The sequence below is a fragment of the Rhipicephalus microplus genome, chromosome 9, assembly GCF_043290135.1.
Source record: "Rhipicephalus microplus isolate Deutch F79 chromosome 9, USDA_Rmic, whole genome shotgun sequence".
Classification (NCBI taxonomy): domain Eukaryota; kingdom Metazoa; phylum Arthropoda; class Arachnida; order Ixodida; family Ixodidae; genus Rhipicephalus; species Rhipicephalus microplus.
This window is the reverse complement of record NC_134708.1, coordinates 16,429,317-16,441,509: the sequence shown is the minus strand read 5'-3', so window position 1 is coordinate 16,441,509 and position 12,193 is coordinate 16,429,317. Positions and strand designations below refer to the sequence as shown.

Genomic DNA, 12,193 nt, shown 5'->3' with positions numbered 1-12,193 from the left:
AGTAGTTTTACGCATGTTTCCTTTTTTCCATTTTGTAGAGTTTTGTAGAGTGGTTTTTCCATTTTGTAGAGTGGTCTAGTGGCTAAGGTACTCGGCTGCTGACCCGCAGGTCGCGGGTTCACATCCCGGCTGCGGTGGCTGCATTCCCGATGGAGGCGGAAATGTTGTAGGCCCGTGTGCTCAGATTTGGGGGCACGTTAAAGAACCCCAGGTGGTCAAAATTTCCGGAGCCCTCCACTACGGCGTCTCTCACAATCATATGGTGGTTTTGGGACGTTAAACCCCACATATCATCAGAGTTAGGAGGCGCTAGTCATATGCAAGGGCTGTCTGTACGCGAAAAAAACACGGTATTTATCCAGAGGGCGCTATGGCTGCGGGACAGAGAAATGCTAAAGACGACACCCAGAGGGCGCTATGGCTGCGGGACAGAGAAATGCTAAAGACGACACTGAGCTAGACCCCAACAATCATCTCGGGATAAGCCAATTTCAGGAGGGCAGCGGATTCTGTGGAATCAGTCACGCGATCGAAGGCCTTGACGTGCACGACGCATATCTGAAAACGCGCGATGTACGCGAGGCTGCGTCTGCGAACGTTTCATGAATGACTGAGTACAATCTTGACTTGAACGCCTAGGTCCTTTCACACTGGTGATACTCGTGCCTGTGAACGCGTTCATGCGAGTGCGTGGATGTATGTTAACGCCGTCGTGCACTTGACGTAAGCAAATTGCGTATACTTTGATTCGGTCGTGCTACAGGCACTTTTGTGTTCAGCGGTCAGAATTCAACTTACGAAAGGTGGAAAAAAAGAACGCTAAAAACGCACGCAGTGAATGCTCAGGCAACAACAACAACAACAACAACAACAACAACAACAACAACAACAACAACAACAACAACAAAAAAAAAGAACACCACGGATACAACGTTACAACGTTCAAGTATACACTAAAGCAATGAAAAAAAAAGGTTAGCGATATTTCAAAATGGACACCTTGAAGAAGATAGCTAGCTCAAACATTGATACGCCGAGGACAAAACATAAGCTACCGCTACGCAAAGCGTGTGGTTAACTTACTGTTCCGGAAAGGACGCAACGTCACCAAAATATGCGCACTTCACCAGTGGTTAACAAGCGTAGCAAGCAGGAAGAAAAAAAAAAGACAGAAAGGAGCCATACTTATACGCCGCTCACTGTAGTAATCAGCGCAGCACTGGCGCATCAACGCAGCAAAAGAAAAGTCTACATGGCACCAGCGTCTTTCTCGGGTACTCATCTGCCGGCAGTGTGCTGAGGTATCGGCGCTGCGCCCTTTTTTTTTTCTACAATGAACATTGCAGCCCTGTTTTACACTAGTGCAGCCGATACGATGTTCGTAACAAAAAAAAAAAAAAAAGAAAGGGTGGCCACGTAGTATCTGCGTGCTTCCCTGAAAACGTCGTCGAAAGACGATAGTCGTCTGCCGGCCTTGTTTCGTGCAGAGCGTCGCATTTTCAGCGCAGCCTAAAAATCCCTGGAGTCTTTAGAATTGTGTGTCTGTCGATTTTCTAATAAAGGAACACACGACCTGATTACTCACGTATTGATGTCGCGCTTCAGATATGCGTAATATTTGCTTTTTGATCGGCAACGTTTACAAGTATGAACGCATGCCACCAGTTCAAGATGGCTGGGCGTTCAGAAAGCGTTCGGCAAGAACTTTGGCCGGGGAGCTGAATGGTGTGACAGACAGACCAACATTTTTGCATTATACCATTGTATCACGATATCGCATTGAGTTCTTGTGTACATATATGCCAACATTGCCATGTATATTAGAGCAAATGTCTTCACTGTAACGTAGTGATGTTAGTCGTGAAATATAGATGTGCCGAGGTGTATATGCCCTGTTACTGGAATGGTATGAAGCCTTTGTGTTCTGTATACATGCTGTAAATAAATTTTTTCTAAACAGGATAAATAAAAAAACACTACAAAGAGAAGGAACAGGATACGTGGATATTCGCCGTTTTTACCTTATCTGCGACGAGTAAACAAGCGTGTCGAGACAAACCCTTCACAGCTTCCGGCTGCGCTGCCGAGAAATCGTTCACGACACTTGACGACTGCTGCTGCTCCCGGCGGAAACGCACGCGAGGCGGATGACGGGGCAGTTGAGAGGAAAGGGAAAGAGGCGCATAGCCACTAAAGTTCCTCTTTTCCTATCTCTCTACCTCACCGCATCCCTACAGTTAAAAGAACACTGAAGTGTAAGAATGAATCAGATTACACTGACAAATGATACTCTGAAAAGTCTACAGTCATCAACTCCACCATTACAGTCTCAACAACAACAACAACAATAATAATAATAATAAACCGGGCTTTTACGTCCCGAAACCTCGGTATGACTACGAGAGACACCGTAGTAGAGGGCTGCGAAATTTTCGACCACCTGGCGTTCTTTAACGTGGACTGTAGCACGAGCCTGTAGCATTTCGCCTCCGTGACGTGCGGCCGACGCGGCCAGGATTCGATCCCGCGACCTTCTCGTCAGCAATGGAACGCCATAACCACAGGACTATACCACGGCGGGTGATTCTCGAGGCAAGCGTGGTGGTTTTGACATCGTGAAAGAGCGTACTTCAATACGAAAAAAGAAATCTTTTTCCCTCTTCAGTGCCGCTGTAAAGGGAAACTAAAGAGAAGCAATGACAAACTGCACTCCGATGCCTTTTAAAAGGGCCACTCGCATACCACCCCGCGTTTAAAGACGAGGGGGTGATTTTCTCCTCTCCTTCTTAGCACACGACGCATCCTCCTCGCCCCTTAGTTCTTGAACACACGTGAACAATATCAGCACTAAGCGCTAGAGCCTATCAGGATTTCGCTGTTATCGCCGATTGCGCAGTTGTAACCCCCTCCCCCCCTCCCTTCCAAAAAAAGAAGTTTAATCGAATGATTGTGCCCGACATTTATGCGAGACAAATAATAGATGAGTGACTGCATGGCAAAGCAGTGCAGGAGACAAATCACATGTGATACTTCGCGTATATCAACGAATCGAGAGCATGTACGCTGTATACGTCACGTGAACTACTGTCTGCGTCACAGTAGTGCGCCAAGAAGGGCAAAAAATATCAGGAAAGAATAATGCACTCTTTTTTTGTATTTTCATAGCCTGGTGAGTGGCCCCTTAAGCTTCACAGTCATAAGTTCATTATTAGCGAAGAAAATCAAGGTTAACGCAGAAAACGCCGCGCGTGACGTAACAAATTCGAAAACGTCTTTTTGGTATTTTCGGTGACGTTGACTCGATAAAAATCTTTGGAAACTTCGCATGCTATAGCTCTACGGGGCACCCAGAGATGACAATGTACTTGCCTGTTATCGATTAGAAGCTACGCACGACCCAGTAGACGCCTTCGAAATTTATGACGTCACGATGTTTGGTGCGGATATCTCAAGGTGGCGTCTTTAAACGTTCTCTCGCTTACCAAGCCTCGTGTCGTGGCAAGAGTGGTGTTTTCAACAAACCTGAGCGACTGCCTGTAGACTGTGTGCTCCCCCGAGTGTGCTCGTGATTGTGCGTACCTTCTTACCTCTCTGCAACCTCTTTTCTCCCCTTCCCCAGTGCAGGGCAGCAAACCGGATGTGCGTCTGGTTAACCTCCCTGCCTTTCCTTCCATCTTTATCTCTCTCTCTCTCTCTTTCTCTCTCTCTCTCTCGGAGCTGTGAAAGTGTGCTTTACTAGTGCGCGAAAAATCAATTTGCCCCCCATCAAAATGCAGCCGCCGAGCCGCCGGGATTCAATGCCCCGACATTCGGGTAGGCAGGCAGCCGAGAGTACACTCTAAGCCGAATTTCGGCAAAGTTGGACTAACTGCAGTCGTTAAACCAATGGACGAACGGTTCGTCCAACAGGGACTAAATGTGTGACAATGCGTGTCTTGCGCAAACGCCCGGCAATGAAGGGACCAACGGGGAGGGCAACTGCGCCGCGATCGCCTCCTGTCGATGCTGCACTGCAATGCTCGGCGTGGTCGGCGATCATGAAAACAAGTTAAATAGGCTATACGCCACTGCGAAAGTGAAGCACTATCAAACGAATAGAAGATGTTATTAGAGGAAAGTAGTACAACACGCTGTCAGTGCACACAGCAAGTGCCCTCGCGTTTCCACCATGCCGGCACGGGCGAGCCGAAGCCAAGTGAAAGTCTCCGCAAACACGGGAAATGCCGAGAACTCGCTTTAATGTGCTGAATAAGTTCGAACTACGGTGAACACTGACAATGCTAATAAAGGTAAGCTGTTCATCAGCGGTCGTGTGCCCACACAGTGACCACAAGTTCAAAGCGATATATATGAAAAGTAGGCTTCGTACGTCATTGGTATCAAGCGGGCTGCCGGTGTGAGTGCATCGCCGGCACAAGCGAAGGAAACGTCGCGTACAAGTTCACGAAAATAGTAGCGCAGGCAAACTTATGTCTTTTTATCCATGCGACAATTGTTATCAAAAATCCAACGTGTAGGCGATCGCGGATACGACTAATCGTGCGGCCAGCGGCACACAGGTTGTGCCTTACCAGCACGATGAAAGAACCGTGCCTGCGAACGGTCTCGTCGCTGTAAGTATACAGATATCTACATCACTCCGTAAGACACAGCGAACATGGGGCACTTACCTATTGTTCATTTGTGACTATAAAATAACGACGATGAAAACTTCACGCGAGCCGCATGTTGCGATCGCCGGCGGTCGTTTAGCCGTACTCGTCGTAAGCCTAGCGACGCCGTCGGCAAGCCGACACGGTATGGCATCGGCGGGGTACCTGCGGCTGCTTCGCCGGCTTTCCCGCACAAGCGCCGCTGCTATGTTTGTGTTTGCAGACTCGTGCGCCAGCACTGCGAACGCTGGTTCGGCCGACATGATCGAATACCAGCTGATAATTCGTAGTCTCGGGCTGGAGGCATGTTGAATATTAGATGGATCAATATTAAAGGATCGGTGCGCATCGGTGCTACGAATTAGCCGATGTAAATTTTCGCGTTACGGTATCAATGTTTATTGTTTTTTTAAGCCGAGTAAAAGTCACCCACTGGCACTAGATGGGAGGTCAAAATACTGTGCTATATATACCCGGGAGTCTGTACTCTGTAGTACAGCGCGGGCAGTCAGTGTTTGCGGTGTTTTACTTTGAAATAATAGTGCGTATGTATGTGTGTGTGTGTGTGTTGCATGAATAACATATACTATGATCTTCAGGGCTGATTAAATTGGAATAAACATAAAATATACTGCCCAAACGCAGTGTCGCCAGTTTTTTTTTTTGCCATTGGTCCAGACGGTTTAACTGTTAGTCGCGCTGGAGCATTCTACTGGGGCCAACATTTAAACCAAGTGGAGTAAGTGCTTGGGGTAACAGTTGAGCCCTTGCAGTTACTCCAGCAGTTAGTCCAAAATTGGTTCAAAATCTGTGGCAGCGCATTTAGACCCCTAAAGGACCAATGGCATACCCCACTTTAGTCTTTTTCGGCTTAGAGTGTACTTTAGCCACTAAACCACCACGGCGGGGAATGATAAGAAAGCCTGCGTCATAATAAGCATAAACACTGTAATCGATTAAAGGGACACAAAAGGCAACTGTTAAGTCGACGTTGATTGTTCAAATAGCGGTCCGGAAACCTCGTAGTGTTACTTTTGTGCCAAGGGCGGGCCTATTTTGAAATAAAATCACGTTTCAGTTCTCCGCATCGTGTTAGCGCACTTCAAATTACCCGCCTCAAGAAGCGGACCGACCGGACCGACTCACGTCACTGTTGCCGTGCACAACGTTGCCCGGCTTCACTGCGCTAGCAGCAGCAGACCGAAAGCAGCGGGAGCCACAGCAGCAACAACGGCCATTGATCGATTTCCCACCATTGGCTCCGAGAATGCAGACGTTTTTTGGTTCAACTGCGCCCCGCTAAATGACACCACCTGTCCAGTGTAACTACGCGAAAATTGAATTTTGGAACCACTCGCGCCATTCCCCATAGTAACGCCCGGCGGTTCTTTTTCTCATGAATCAAAAACAAACAAGCAGCATTTTATAGCGTCTCTTGATGCACGGAAGGTTTTTTTATTTAGTGCCGCTAGATAGATTACTAGTGATTAATTGTAGGCGGTCCGTCTGATGTCATCGGGATCATTGTGAAAATGTCCTACTGCGGCACTTGTGTTCTTCTGCATTCACCTTAATTTCTCGGTAAGTGGGGCACTGTTGTTGACAATATTGTCGTTTTAGATGTTGTCGTTTTAGATGTCATACATAGAGCTTTCACCCTGACGTAAATTGTTATTTGACTTTAGTGTCCCTTCTAGAAGTTTTCCCTACTTAACTATTTTACTTAAACGTTGGCGGGTACGTAACATAATCGCGACAGCCGAGCGCCAAGCGTACACTCACTGAACTAACGTTCGCCCTTGAGAAATGTGGCTGAGATTCACAGCTGCTCACAGTTGCAGGTTACCTGCAGCCAGCCTATAAAAGCGTCACTTAAGAAAGTATCATTATTACTAGTACGTTTCCTATTGCGTACCAACAGACAAATAAAAGTGAATACTTAATACGGACTAATATTACACTCAGGTACACACGCTCTTCCAACTGCGGTGTTTAAAAATATGTAGCAGCTTTACACAAGGCGCGTTCGACAAACGCTCCCACGTTAAAGGCAACACTTGGCTCGTGTACCTGCGTTGCACAGGGCCGGCGGTAGACGACACAGCACACTGAGCCGGCAGCATATGTATGTATACGCTGCAATTCTAAACCACACACGGCTGGAGCTGCGAGCCGTGTTGGTTTTTGCGCGACGTCGCAAACGATCGACACACACACACACACACACACACACACACACACACACACACACACACGCACACGCACACGCGCACACACACACACACACACACACACACACACACACACACACACACACACACACACACACTGTGGAACCGCAAACGGCATATAATAGCTTTGTATATGTAATCAAGAGACGCGCGTATCGGAGATCTCAACAGCACGTATATACGCGAACGACAGCGCAAACCAAACGCAAACACAGAACGGAAACGACAGCAGCAGCAGCAGCAGCAGCAGCAGCAGGAGCGTTGCTCCATGCAGTTGCGAAGCAGCGTCGACGACAGTGACAGGCACATAATATGTTCGCGTGCCATTCATCGTCCATGCACGCCGCCCAATGTGGTACACATGCAAGGTCTCGGAACGAGTGTATACGCTGTATATTGGCGAAGCACAGCAGCGCGTAGGCACGAAAGGTGCGCGCAACAACTGCACGCTGAATGCCGCTGTTGCAGTCGAGACGCTATTTAAATAAGCGCGCGTCAGCGATGGCGAAACGGGGCGCATATAGTATCATGCGCGCAGATATACTTCAGGCAGGACTCATATACGCGTCAAGTTTCGAGAGGAACGACGTCTTTATATTGCAATACACGCGCGGGGCTCACAGCAGCAGCCGCCGCTGTATATATGACGAAACCGCCGGTATACATGTAGATACTGCACGTATAGCGTGTATAATAATAAGCCATCGGTGTCGAAATCCCCGGTTAGCGGGCCTCTCGTATGTATACCGCCACGTACAATGTCCTCTATCTTGGAGGTCTTGTATGAACTACAATGACGGCGAATCCCGCAGCCATCGGTATATAGGTCGCATTTCGTCGGCCAGTGTGTGTGTTGGCGGTTCGTGCGGCGTGACATACATTGAATGAGGGATGGCAAAGAAGAACTGCGGCAGCTCCGCAAGCATTCCATATAGAATGCGCTTTATGAAGAAAAAAAAAAGGCTATATACAACCGTTTCTCTATACTGGCATCGAGCGATGAGTCAGACGATGACCTCCTGGGCCGTTCGCATGCTGCCTGCTATACATGCGGCATTAAAAACTGCGCTTCCCGGAACGCCCCAACACATAGCGTATAAATCAACATTAAGTCGAGAATGATTCCTAGGCGTCCCTTTCGTGTTTTTTTTCTTTCAACCTCTCTCGTCCCCCGAGGAATGCAAAGGTCACAATGAACAGTCTATATAGAAGCGTATACTATTGATCGTCCTGCGCGCAGCGCCGTTTAATAAACGGTTTAGCCAATCGCGTCGGAAGCAGGGAGCTTTCGCAACGACAGGCCGACGCATGACGAAACATCGATTTCGGAAATGAAACCAGTTTCTGTTCCTTTTTTGTTTTGTTTTGTTTTTTTCAACCCTTTCGGCTTTGACGGTGTCAACTGACACTGTACCGCACAACGTTGCACATAGCACCTTCTAGAAACGAAACCAATATTGTTCATTCTTGGGAGAATACTTGTTCAGTGATACCAACCACGATTGACATCGAAACTGTGGAATGCTTGCGGAGCGATCGGGGCACAAACGAGAAGAATCTTGGCCGAAGTCTTGGGTGAAAGCCGAGGCGCGTAAGAGACATTTTCGGGACGACGTATATATACCGAAGCTGTTGAAATAAGTATCGAGCCGACAAACACGACGTTGGTTCACATTTTGTGAACTCTAGTGACTGGCAGCAACAAGGAAGCCATTTTTCACTTCGCGGCCACAAAGCCCCGATGATCTAATTTGACGCCATGTTCATTAATCCATAAATACTTGCATCGCTGGCTCAATTTTTTTTTTCGTTTGTGGTCTTATGAAGTCCCACATAGCTGTAGTAGGAACACACGTACAATAGAAGTCTCCGACCAGAATAAAAAAAAAATGCATGACTTAAAGGGTCAAGACGAAAGCCCTGGATGCCCTAACAAACTCGAAAAGTATAACCGTCGGAGACAGCACGAGTGACGCAGAAAAAAAAAGCAATGACGACACTATTAAATAACAGAACTTTAAAAATAGTTGGCACGCATTCATTCACGCGTTTGTGGTGTCTTGACTTCCTTCTCGTGTCCGTGTTGCACACCCCGACTTTTAGACGTCACCACAATACGTCATCATGACCGTCACATATCACAACAAATTGTGAAGTCATCGTAACGTCCCACTTAACGTGACGTCACTTGATGACGTCATGACATCGTCGCTTGGTCGGAGGCAGGCCGATCGCGGAGGCAACGCGAAGCCAGGCGAGAAGCAGAAAGCCTGCAATTATACTGCAATGCTCCGATCTCGGAGGCCACGGAAACCCCCGTTAGGTGCAGAAAGCTTTCTAAGGTGGGGGGGGGGGGGGGTAGCATGCGGGTGGCAATAATACATCAGGGGGGGGGGTATTAATACACCTACTGAGAAGAAACTAACTGACAGGGTTTAACACCCCCGAAACCATATTGTGATTACGAGAGGCGCCTCCGTAGTGGAGGGCTCCGAAATTTTTGACACCCCCTCCCACCCACCCACTTGGGTTTTCTTCAACGCGCACGGGTCTGCAGCATTTCCGCCTCCATCGAGAATGCGGCCGCCACAGCCGGGATTCGAACACGCGACCTGCCGGTCAGCAGCCGAGCACCTAAACCACGTGGCGGGTGCTTAGGCTGCAGGGTTCATAACATTTTATTCGTGCATGCATGCGTGCGCGGCGTGTCACATAACAATACGTAAAAAGTAAAGAAAGAAAAAAAGTCAAATAATTATAAACGGAAATTCTTTCTCTATTCAATTTCTGGCGGCCACTGACCCAGCCATTAACTAGTCACGCGAAAAGGTCGGGGCGTCGCTAAACGCTATGAGCGTCATTGACTTGGCTACCTTTAAGCAACTTCGTCATTCTTTTTATCGAGTGCGTTGAATCCCAATAGAGACACCTACGAAGGTACAATAATATACGCGACCTCGTCAGGCATTGACGTATACAGTCGAACGAAATCTAATTTAAGCTGAGCTTTAGCGGCCTAATTGCACACACCTATAGCCATACCTCTGCATCGCATACCAATTATATAGAAAGGGATAAAAACTAAAGAAAATCTGGAAGTTCACTGATAAAGGTAAGCCAGAAAAGCCACAGGAAAGTCTTTAGCGCCCAATATATACAGTAGAGCCCGTTATTAGAAAATTAAAACGATTCGGCGAAATTGCTGAGGTCGATAAGCTTGAGTTCACGACAAACAGCGTGGGAAATTAAAAAAAGTGAAAGCAAGAACAAGACAAAGACCACAGCGTTCCATGATAACACGCAGGGCATAATCTGGCGCTATAGTGTCTATAGGAGCTTTAATACATGGCGGTTCAGCCAGCAAGGGAATAATACGTAGTACAAGGATTTGCCTACAGGCTCCGTTATTTACGCTTCGAGAGGCTTTTTACATTTAAAACTGGTAACTATATAAAAAAAAGATCAAATTAGCAGCGCTTCTTTCCCTTGACCCTTGTAGGATGACCGATTCAAGACGGCTCATTAGGGAGCCGTTGTTCCGCCAGAAGCAAAACACAACAAAAAAAATCACAGCTTATCCACTGAGCGAATGATGATCAGTGGGGCGAAGCTTCGGAAAGTTTTACCGGTAAACCATCCATCCGTCCGTCCGTCACTCATACTAGCGCCACCTGCTCAGTCATCCAGAAACTAGGCGGTCTCGAACCGGTCACATCAGAAGGACAAACCCACGGCTTCAGGGGATTCGCCCCTAAAAACAGCCACATGCGCGTTAGAAGCTGTAAGTCCGTAGACAAATTGATGTACCATACCCGTCACTTCCAGTAACTGTATACAATCACTCCAATGGTCTGAACCACAGCAGCGTCACGGTTCCCTCCAGCGAATATCGCAGGAAAAGAACCACGGGCAGTCCGCCCGTTGAAGATACGGCAAGTTGGTTTGTCGTACATGAACTTCTAGCGCGACACTATAGATATTCGATGCAATTTGCTGCTAAAAATCAGCTGGAAGTTATCGTACAATCGTCTGGTTGGATCGGCCTTTTTAACAGCGAGGCTTTTTCTTGATCGAGGCTTTCATTCTGCGCGCACCCTTGTACATCGCAGTGGGATTCACTCGCAGAAAGTAAGTAAATCCTGCTACCGGACGTGTGCCACTCTTTCCGCCATTCCCACAACACACCATTACGCACATTAATGAGCATACGTTACAACATCGGTAACACAAAAAGAGAGACGAAACACCACGGACAATGTCGACAACCGCAGAACAACCACGCCAGAACATTATGAACTGCACCAACTGAATTAACGCCATAACCATTGGCATGTACATTGAGCACTATCTGTCAGGAAAAGGTTGCTACGTTATACTCGCTGTGCGTAACCTCCTTGGTTTTAGAAAGCTTTAGCGAGCGTTGGGCCGCAGTGCCACGAATACAGTGAACTAGTATATACCATGAACTCGAGGTGGTTGAAGGTGGGAAGTAGACCCGAAGCGCAAGCCGTAAGAAAGTGTGCGTCTGCCACTTCTCGTTTAGTCCTTGGAATGTCCGCTTGATGGTGGTGCTTCTATATGGGGAATATATGATGAAAAGATGCGACATGGTGGTACTTGGAGTGTTGAATAGATGGACGAACGGACACACAGACAGATGTATGGATGGACGCAAGAACGGACGCAGGGGCGGATGCATGGATGAACGCAGCGACGGACGCAGGAACAGACGCATGTACGTACGGGCGGATGGACGCATGGACGGTCACACAGACGGACGCATGGACGGACGGAAGCAAGAACGAATGGACGGACGAATGCTTCACCCCACTCTCTCCATCATTCACTCCATGGATATGCTGCCAATTTTTTTTTCAGTAGATATCGCTAGCTTGTCTCAAAAAAAGATGGCAATGAATGTTATCGTCGTCAGTATAGTCCTTGCGGACAATACTTTCAGAGTGGAATGGCGACTAAACTATGAACCACGTCTACATAGTGTAGCGTCAATACAGAGACAGATGATGCCATGCCGTCCATCTGCCGTTGGGAAAACACACAGTCTCGCATGCCCCTGCCACTTTGCGAATGTATAACAGCCAAGTACTGTGGCAATAGCGGGCAACGCGCAGTGAGCCACGTTCCCAGAAAAGAGACGGCCCGTCCGTGATACGGCTTAACGTTTTCCCCCTTCGAGTGACGGTGAGAAATTATATACAGTGTGTATCTCGAGCTCAACCGAGCGACCGTCACACACACAATCGTAACACCTCGCTGTCGACGGGAGGGGCGTGGAAAAGGGCGCCCGAT

At 47.9% G+C, this 12,193-nt stretch overlaps 1 protein-coding gene across 2 annotated transcripts in view; it reads right to left on the bottom strand.

Moving 5' to 3' along the window:
• Aps (diphosphoinositol polyphosphate phosphohydrolase 1 Aps) overlaps positions 1-12,193 on the bottom strand; it is an 83,131-nt gene that overhangs the window by 52,040 nt on the left and 18,898 nt on the right. The window lies entirely within an intron of this gene.